Genomic DNA, 10,000 nt, shown 5'->3' with positions numbered 1-10,000 from the left:
GCGGGGCAGTGTCGGCAGACTCGGCAGCAGTGTCTGCCGATTCGGCAGCGTTGGCTTGTTGGCGCGGGGGGCCGATGCGAGTGGGGACTTGGGCAGCGGGCAGTGAAAGCAAGAGTTTCCCCGATGCTGCCGGGAAAAACGCTCCCCGGGATGGCCGGGTGAGATGACCCGGCGGCCCGCGACGGGTCATTCAATTCCATGCCCCGTCAACATAACTCCCGATGTACTGTTTGCTTTTTCGGAAGAAGAGATCCATCCCCCCATCCTCGGCCAGCCAAAAACGCTCCAATTAATGGCCGGGTGAGATGACCCGGCGGCCCGCGACGCGTCATTCAAATCACTGCCCTATCGGCTACAACTGCTGATGGGTGGGATTAGAGGCCTGCTGTCACAGTGTCAAATGTGCACAAGGTGCACGCTTCGGCTGGCTGGCCAAAACAAGGCCTGAGGGTGCTGGCAGCCATGCCATCAGTGCGAGAAATCGGCAGCGCAGATTTATGCGGCCGTAGGTTCGTCAAGGGAAAATCGGCAGCGAAGATTGTTGACGAACATGGGCTGGACGAGGGACTGTCCAAGCCTCGTCAGGAGATAGGCTGACGAGAATTGGGGCTATCGCAGAATTCGGCAGCGTAGGCAGGAGCAGCCTGCACGCATATGCGAATTCGGCAGCGTAGGCAGGGGCAGCCTGCACGCAGATGCGGATTCGGCAGCGCGCAGCAACTTGTGCAAGTCAGGGGCTCGACTTGGCACGATTGGAAACTTGGGCGAGGGACTGTCCAAGGCATGGGAAAAGAGCTCTAGGCGCTGGGACGCGCCAACGAAGGCACACTGCCTAGAATTCGGCAGCGATGGATTGCGGCAGCCTTGCATAGGCAGAAATGAATTCGGCAGGCAGCATGCAATGGTCTATGCGAGTCTTTGAGCTTGTGACTTGGCATGGACGTGGGACTTAGGTGATGGACCTTCTAAGTCAGCAGCTGACGCAGCAGAAACTGGCAGCTGGGGCTGGCAAGCAGACAGCCCGAAAATGGGGAAAGTGGCAGCTTCATGGGAGGCAGAACATGGGAGCATAACTTGGGTGCTGGCCGGGCCACTATGTCCTGAAAACATGGGATAATGGGTGTGAGGTAGTGCTCCACCATGTCCTGAAAACATGGGAGCGTGGGGGAGAGGTAGTGCTCCACTAGTTCCCGAAAATGGGGGATAATGGGGAGGAGCCTTTGCAGCTCCTTTGCTTGTCTATAAATACAAGATGCAGCTCTTGTGTGTGGGAGAGCATTCGGGTGAGAGTGTTCCAAATGTAAAGAGCATTCGGGTGGGAATGTTCAAAATGTAAGGGCGTTCGGGTGGGGATGTCCAGCATGTAGGGGCATGCAAGAACACTAGTTAGAGGTAGCTTGTGTAGCATGTAAACTTTGTGCATAGCACACATACGGATTTGTGTATAGTTTCCTTTGTGTATGAGATTAATAAAGGTTGGGAAAGATTTCCTGTAAAGCTTGTTGTGCACTTTGATTCCTATTCTTGCTTGTGTATTCCGCTTGCTTAGTTACTAGGCAAACACGAGTGGGAGTGGCGAGGGAAGGCTGAGTCTAGTGAGGGACTAGGCTGCCGCACGGGTTGGATTTCGTTGCGAAAAATCACCCCCGTGACAAGTGGTATCAGAGCGCTGTTGCTGTCTTTGCAGGATGACTAGAATGATTCTGCGGCCAAATCAACGGAGTGATTTGGGAGGACTACTGCTTCTGCCAAGGGATAGGCAGATTTCAGCGCAATGATCAGCAACGAGAATGCTGATGTTTCTCTGGACAAATCGAAGGCACTGATTTGAGGGAAACATTGCTGCTGCCGATGGGACTGGCAGAAACTTTGGAGGAGAGCGCAGCTTGCGTTCTTGACGAAACGATGGACTGTTTCGTAGCACAGACGATGGGCTGTTCTGTGAGGGCAGATCGAAGGGCTGATTTGTTCCGAACCATTTGAGGTAAACTTTCTAGCATTTTGGGCAGTGTTGGTGTTCAAAAGGGCTGCGGAGTTTTGGGGGGTTTAACTCCATGGGCGACGCAAAGTGATGATGAAGGGATCAGCGCAAAATGGGTGCTGATTCGGCCATTGAAACTGTCAGATGGACTGGCAGGCTTGAGAGCAGGGTCCAGCGGAGGGGCTGCTGGGTGCTTCTGTATTTTCGTCAAAGCCTTGAGGGAAGGATGGGGCGAGACAGAAGAAGAAGCAAGTAAATGTGGAGAGCCTAAACTTGTTGCTGCTGATGATGGACCGTCAGGCGAGAAGGCAAATCGGTAAGGGTTCGAAACTGAAATTTGCATTGTTGTTCTCTTGCGATGGAAATTACTTCGTATGAGATTGTTGCCCAAGGAGGGGAAACCTTGAAGTTGTCATTGTGGAAGATGGCGTTTGAGATTAGGCATACGTAAACCTTATACGTTTGCTAGATGACCGAGATGGAATTCAGTCATCATGAGCCAGCATATATCGGAGTGGATGCGGTCTGGCCTTGCTTGCTGCCTTGGTGGCAGAACGTAGGGATTGTTGTGCATCTCAAGGAAGGAATGTTCAGGGAGATGAATGTTCAGGGAGGTGGAAGCAAAATCCAGAGACCAAGTTGAGGGCAGAAGAATCTACGAAGATTTGTTGTGGCTTACTGCCTTTGTGGAGGCAGAATTGATGTCTTCGGTGGAGACCTTGATGATGGACAGTTCAGGGTGAAGAAGACAGTGGCTGAGATAGACGTTAGTCACGCTGGGACCAGGATGGGAGGCATAACAGAGGAGGCAGTACCGTGGGGGTGTGTCTCAAAGAGTCTGCGCGATGTCGAGGGACAGACTGGGTGACAGATTCGGCAGCCGATTCAGTGGGCTTGGTGTGGAAGCCAAAATCGTCGACGAAGATGATTTTGTGTGCTGTCTTGAAATCAGTACGAGTGGCTATTTTGGGCATTGCGATGGATTGCAGTGATGGAAGCAAAATGCCAATGACCTTTGTTGGGACAAAGTGTTGCGAGTTTCGGTGGACGAAACATGCAGCGAAGGGTGAAAACAGTAGGGGCTGTTTTGCGTCAGCGAAATCTTGTGTGATTGACGAAGTTTCTAAGGCATGACAGTAGCGCATGGGGGAACCAGGTCAGACGAAATTTGATGCTGGGATGCTATGTGTTTGTGCTATGGCAGGTTACAAATGGACTTGGAGGGACTTGCCGAAAGACTTCGACATGAGATGGAGTTGATCATCGAAACTGAGTTGGTGCTGGGCGTAACAGCACTGTCTCATTCTTATTTCTTGCAGGTGGAGAACCTAAGAGGGCTGATGACAAAGGGGAGTCAGAAGCCAAGGGAAAGAAAATGTTTCGGAATCATGTTTGGGCTGTTTTATTTGCGAGGGGAAGCACTTCGCAAGGGACTGCCTGTTGAGAGCACAGCCTAGTGCTACTTCCGTGGGGAAGGATGGAGAAGAAACGGCATACGTAAATCCTATACGTGTGCTCAACACTAAGGAAAGAGTTAGTGTGAAGGGGGCCAGCTGAGTTGATGAAGACTTAGGAGCGGCCAAACTGCCTTGTGCGAGGCAGACTTGGGGGAGTTTCAAAACTTTGACGATGGACAGATCATGGTTTAACTCCAGGCGTGAGGATGCGCCAACGAAAAACACACTGCATTGAGTTCAGCAGCGATGAACAAGCAGCAGCCTTGCAGGGGCAGAGGCGAATTCGGCAGGATGTGTTGATTGCTGAAGAGCAGACAAGTAAGCAATATTGATATACTTGCAGTTTTGGGGCACGCAGAATGGTTGAAGAACTAGATGTTCGTATGGGAGCTCATATGGGTTCTTCAAAGTGATTTTGTGTGGATGTATTTTGTGAAGGAAGGGACGGATTCCTTGGGTGCTAGGCGGCATGGCATCTAAACTTTGCGAAAACATACTTGCGAGTATGATGTGTTTGACATTTGTGGAAAACTAACGAGCCAAAACAGAATGTGTCACAGCTTGGTTTTGAAACAGGTTGACAAAGATTCGGTGGACTGAATTTGTTGTTGAATGTGGGAAAACCGAAGAGGTTTCATGCGGAGAAACACGGAGTGTGACGAGGAACAGATGCGGTGCAAAGGGTACTTCAAATCTGTCCGACGAGGGCGTCGGGTTCTTTTGGTAGGGGTGGTTTGTCACAGTGTCAAATGTGCACAAGGTGCACGCTTCGGCTGGCTGGCCAAAACAAGGCCTGAGGGTGCTGGCAGCCATGCCATCAGTGCGAGAAATCGGCAGCGCAGATTTATGCGGCCGTAGGTTCGTCAAGGGAAAATCGGCAGCGAAGATTGTTGACGAACATGGGCTGGACGAGGGACTGTCCAAGCCTCGTCAGGAGATAGGCTGACGAGAATTGGGGCTATCGCAGAATTCGGCAGCGTAGGCAGGAGCAGCCTGCACGCATATGCGAATTCGGCAGCGTAGGCAGGGGCAGCCTGCACGCAGATGCGGATTCGGCAGCGCGCAGCAACTTGTGCAAGTCAGGGGCTCGACTTGGCACGATTGGAAACTTGGGCGAGGGACTGTCCAAGGCATGGGAAAAGAGCTCTAGGCGCTGGGACGCGCCAACGAAGGCACACTGCCTAGAATTCGGCAGCGATGGATTGCGGCAGCCTTGCATAGGCAGAAATGAATTCGGCAGGCAGCATGCAATGGTCTATGCGAGTCTTTGAGCTTGTGACTTGGCATGGACGTGGGACTTAGGTGATGGACCTTCTAAGTCAGCAGCTGACGCAGCAGAAACTGGCAGCTGGGGCTGGCAAGCAGACAGCCCGAAAATGGGGAAAGTGGCAGCTTCATGGGAGGCAGAACATGGGAGCATAACTTGGGTGCTGGCCGGGCCACTATGTCCTGAAAACATGGGATAATGGGTGTGAGGTAGTGCTCCACCATGTCCTGAAAACATGGGAGCGTGGGGGAGAGGTAGTGCTCCACTAGTTCCCGAAAATGGGGGATAATGGGGAGGAGCCTTTGCAGCTCCTTTGCTTGTCTATAAATACAAGATGCAGCTCTTGTGTGTGGGAGAGCATTCGGGTGAGAGTGTTCCAAATGTAAAGAGCATTCGGGTGGGAATGTTCAAAATGTAAGGGCGTTCGGGTGGGGATGTCCAGCATGTAGGGGCATGCAAGAACACTAGTTAGAGGTAGCTTGTGTAGCATGTAAACTTTGTGCATAGCACACATACGGATTTGTGTATAGTTTCCTTTGTGTATGAGATTAATAAAGGTTGGGAAAGATTTCCTGTAAAGCTTGTTGTGCACTTTGATTCCTATTCTTGCTTGTGTATTCCGCTTGCTTAGTTACTAGGCAAACACGAGTGGGAGTGGCGAGGGAAGGCTGAGTCTAGTGAGGGACTAGGCTGCCGCACGGGTTGGATTTCGTTGCGAAAAATCACCCCCGTGACACCTGCCATGGTGGTGAGGGGCGGCGAGGACCGTGAAAGCTAGAGTTTTTCAGAGGCTGCCGGGAAAAAGGCCCCTCGGGTGGCGGGGTGCGAGGACCAGGCGCGTCATTCAATTCTCTTCCCTATCAACTTGGCTCCCGTTGGCGGGATTGGAGGCCTACTGTTTGTTACAGGGCTAAAATCGTCAGGGGAAGAGCTGACGAAACAATGCTGGTTTGGATGCAGGGGGTAGTGTTGGAATCGGCAGCGCGGACAAAATCGGCAAAGTCGACAAAAAAGACTGTTGGTCTGGACATCGGGGCAGCGGCAGCCATGCCGACAGGGGGGGAAATCGGCAGCGCAGATTTGTGCAGCTGCAGGTTCGTCGGGGAAATCGGCAGCGCAGATTTTTCGATGAACATGGGCTGGAAGATGGACTGTCCAGGCCAGGCAGGGAAATTCGTCAAGGGGACACGCTGACGAAAGTAGGCTCGTCGGTGAAAATCGGCAGCGCAGATTTTTCGACGAACAGGGGCTGGATGCTGGACCGGCCGGGCCAGGCAGGAAAATTCGTCAGGGGGGCACGCTGACGAAAAGAGGGGCTGCCGCGTGGAAAATCGGCAGCGCAGATTTTTCGACGAACATTCGTCAGGGGGGCACGCTGACGAAAAGAGGGGCTGCCGCGTGGAAAATCGGCAGCGCAGATTTTTCGACGAACAGGGGCTGGATGCTGGACCGGCCGGGCCAGGCAGGAAAATTCGTCAGGGGGGCACGCTGACGAAAAGAGGGGCTGCCGCGTGGAAAATCGGCAGCGCAGATTTTTCGACGAACATTCGTCAGGGGGGCACGCTGAGGAAAACAGGGGCTGCCGCGTGGAAAATCGGCAGCGCAGATTTTTCGACGAACATTCGTCAGGGGGGCACGCTGAGGAAAACAGGGGCTGCCGCGTGGAAAATCGGCAGCGCAGATTTTTCGACGAACAGGGGCTGGATGCTGGACCGGCCGGGCCAGGCAGGAAAATTCGTCAGGGGGGCACGCTGACGAAAAGAGGGGCTGCCGCGTGGAAAATCGGCAGCGCAGATTTTTCGACGAACAGGGGCTGGATGCTGGACCGGCCGAGCCAGGCAGGAAAATTCGTCAGGGGGGCACGCTGACGAAAAGAGGGGCTGCCGCGTGGAAAATCGGCAGCGCAGATTTTTCGACGAACAGGGGCTGGACTGGCCGGGCCAGGCAGGAAAATTCGTCAGGGGGGCACGCTGACGAAAACAGGGGCTGCCGCGTGGAAAATCGGCAGCGCAGATTTTTCGACGAACAGGGGCTGGACTGGCCGGGCCAGGCAGGAAAATTCGTCAGGGGGGCACGCTGACGAAAGTAGGCTCGTCGTGGAAAATCAGCAGCGCAGATTTTTCGACGAACAGGGGCTGGACGCTGGACTGGGCCAGGCAGGAAAATTCGTCAGGGGGGCACGCTGACGAAAACAGGGGCTGCCGCGTGGAATGGCAGCCTACACGCAGATGCGAATTCGGCAGCGCACGATGGCTTGAGCAGGTCATGGGTTCGACTTGGCGCGATCTGAAACCTGGACGAGGGACTGTCGACGCTGGACGAGCCAGCGCGGTGGCCTGTCGTGCCCCGTTCAGGGGGGGCCTGCCGCGGAGACAGCCCTCGCGGGCTCGACAGCGCAGGCCAGCGTCCCCGACGTCGCTGGCCGCGGCAGGCGAGCTGCCGGGGTTCCCGCATTCCTACAAGAAAACGTCGTGCTTTCCACATGAAACCAATCCAGTAAAATCAGCCATATTTTTATGAGGCTGCCCACTGAATTTGGGGTCATTCCGGGCCGGTTCCTAGTTTTGCGGATTTACTCGATTTCTAATGGTAGGAAAATTAAAACAAATACTTCCCGACCTCGAAAAATTCTGGGAAAATTAATGAAGGTGGATTGGATTTTTGCCAACCTCTCTGCAAAATTTCAGCTCAAAATACCAAGAAATGAATTTTTTAGAGGGGGGGTGACAGCTGGGACCTAGTAGTGTCTCCCCCTGCCAGAGCTGCAATGACACTTATTGCTCTTTAGGGAGCCACCAGGCCGGCGCCCCTCAAAGACCACACGCGCGCGCGCGCCCGCCCGCGCTGGGCGCTGGGGCGCTGGGGCCTGAGGGCCTGGGGCCCTTGGGGGCCCTTGGGCGCTTGGGCGCGCGCGCGCGGCCCCCGCAGCCATGCCGCGCCGCGCGACGCGCGGACAGCCCCTGCTGGCTTGCTCTCTCGCCCGCGGGGGGGCTGCCTTCGGGCCCTGGCCCCCCGCGTTCTGGCCTGCCCCCTGCGGGGGAGAGGCTAGGCGCTGCAGGGGCCAGCCCGACGTCGCTGGCCGCGGCAGGCGACAGCCCCTGCTGGCTTGCTCTCTCGCCCGCGGGGGGGCTGCCTTCGGGCCCTGGCCCCCCGCGTTCTGGCCTGCCCCCCGCGTGGGAGAGGCTAGGCGCTGCAGGGGCCAGCCCGACGTCGCTGGCCGCGGCAGGCGACAGCCCCTGCTGGCTTGCTCTCTCGCCCGCGGGGGGGCTGCCTTCGGGCCCTGGCCCCCCGCGTTCTGGCCTGCCCCCCGCGTGGGAGAGGCTAGGCGCTGCAGGGGCCAGCCCGACGTCGCTGGCCGCGGCAGGCGAGCCGCCGGGGTTCCCGCATTCCTACAACAAAACGTCGTGCTTTCCACATGAAATCAATCCAGTAAAATCAGCCATATTTTTATGAGGCTGCCCACTGAATTTGGGGTCATTCCGGGCCGGTTCCTATTTTTTCCAATTTCCTCGATTTTTAATGGTAGGAAAATAAAAAAAAATACTTCCCGACCTCGAAAAATTCTGGAAAAATTAATAAAGTTGGATTGGATTTTTGCCAACCTCTGTGCAAAATTTCAGCTCAAAATACCAAGAAATGAATTTTTTAGAGGGGGGGTGACAGCTGGGACCTAGTAGTGTCTCCCCCTGCCAGAGCTTCAATGACACTTATTGCTCTTTAGGGGGGTGCCCCCTGACTGGCCATGGGGCGCGCTGGCCTGGCGCCCATAGGCCTGCCGCGGGGGATATGTGGGCTGTTGCTAAACTCGGACTAAGGTGGGGGGCCTCATGGCCCGAAGTATTGCCGGCATCGATGACCCGTTTTCCGGCCGGCGACGACCCGATTCCGGCCACCGTCTTCGGGACCCGCTCCAAGCCGTCGGGCGCGTTGGGGCTGCTTATCCGCGGCGTGGGCGTGGCATTCATTTGCCGTGCTTGTGCCAAGGTGCTGGCAGCTGCTGCGCGGCTGTCTGCTTGCCGCGACGTCACGGCGGCGGTGGCCGCTGCCCCTGCTCGCAAGTCGGAGGCCTGGCCGACGTGGCTGGTGCGGACCGCCGAGCTTGGGGATTGCGAGGAGAGCTCTACGCTGGCGTGGGCGTGGCATTAAATTGCCGTGCGCGCGCCCATGCGTTGGCTCTCCTCGCAATCCCCGACCTCGTGGCGTGACGTGCCCGCTGCCGAGGCCTGGCCTCCGTCTTGCGAGCCGGGGCTGACAGCCCCCCGCATGATTGTCCCTGTCGTTCCCCCCCGCGGCCTGTCCCTTGTCCCTTCGAGATCCTTCGCCTCCGGCTGCGGTGGCAGCTGCCCGTGCTCGCAAGATGGAGGCCTGGCCGACGCGGCTGGTGCGGACCGCCGAGCTTGGGGATTGCGAGGAGAGCTCTACGCTGGCGTGGGCGTGGCATTAAATTGTCGTGCGCGCGCCCATGCGTTGGCTCTCCTCGCAATCCCCGATCTCGTGGCGTGACGTGCCCGCTGCCGAGGCCTGGCCTCCGTCTTGCGAGCCGGGGCAGACAGCCCCCCGCATGATTGTCCCTGTCGTTTCCCCCCGTGGCCTGTCGCTTGTCCCTTCGAGATCCTTCGCGTCCGGCTTGTTGCTTGTCCCTTCGAGATACTTCGCGTCCAGCGGTGCGGGCACGATCTCGCTCGGGTGTTTCCACTTGCTCTCGTGGCCGTGGTTCGCTCGTCGGGATTGTTGTCGCGTGTACGCAGAGTCGCATGAGCGGTAATCGGGCTGTCCGTGTCGGCAGGCTCCGTGCTGGTGCACCGAACTGTCGGCCTGCTGCCCCCATCACTCTCGGCCCAAGGCCCCCTGGGTGCCTTGCGGCGAGGCGGGGTTCCTGTGCTGCGTACCCACTTCGGTGGAACTCGAATGTGAAGCTGTCCCTCTCCCCGCCGCGCGCCTCCTCGGGGGCGCGGGGCGAGCCTAGCAGTGGCGCCCGTGTTCCAGTCGAGCGGACTCCCGCCGAACTGGCCCGCGCGCGATCGCTCGTGCTTTCGGATGCAGAATGCGATGCCGGCGCGGGGGCCTCCGCCCCTGCGACCGCCCATTTCGAGCCGCTCGTGCCCGATAAGAACGACTTCCTCGCCCGTCTCGTCCCCCCTCGTCTCATCGGCGTCGGGGATCGTGCGGGTCGTGGTGTCGCCAAGGAATGCTACCTGGTTGATCCTGCCAGTAGTCATATGCTTGTCTCAAAGATTAAGCCATGCATGTGTAAGTATGAACTAATTCAGACTGTGAAACTGCGAATGGCTCATT

General features: G+C 56.8%; 1 pseudogene; it reads left to right on the top strand.

Moving 5' to 3' along the window:
* Positions 1 to 9,897: 9,897 nt before the first annotated feature.
* The window catches only part of LOC133685966 (18S ribosomal RNA), a 3,157-nt pseudogene continuing 3,054 nt past the window's right edge, over positions 9,898 to 10,000 (top strand).

Source organism: Populus nigra, chromosome 2 (assembly GCF_951802175.1).
Source record: "Populus nigra chromosome 2, ddPopNigr1.1, whole genome shotgun sequence".
In the NCBI taxonomy this organism is placed as follows: domain Eukaryota; kingdom Viridiplantae; phylum Streptophyta; class Magnoliopsida; order Malpighiales; family Salicaceae; genus Populus; species Populus nigra.
This window is presented reverse-complemented; position numbering and strand designations above follow the sequence as displayed.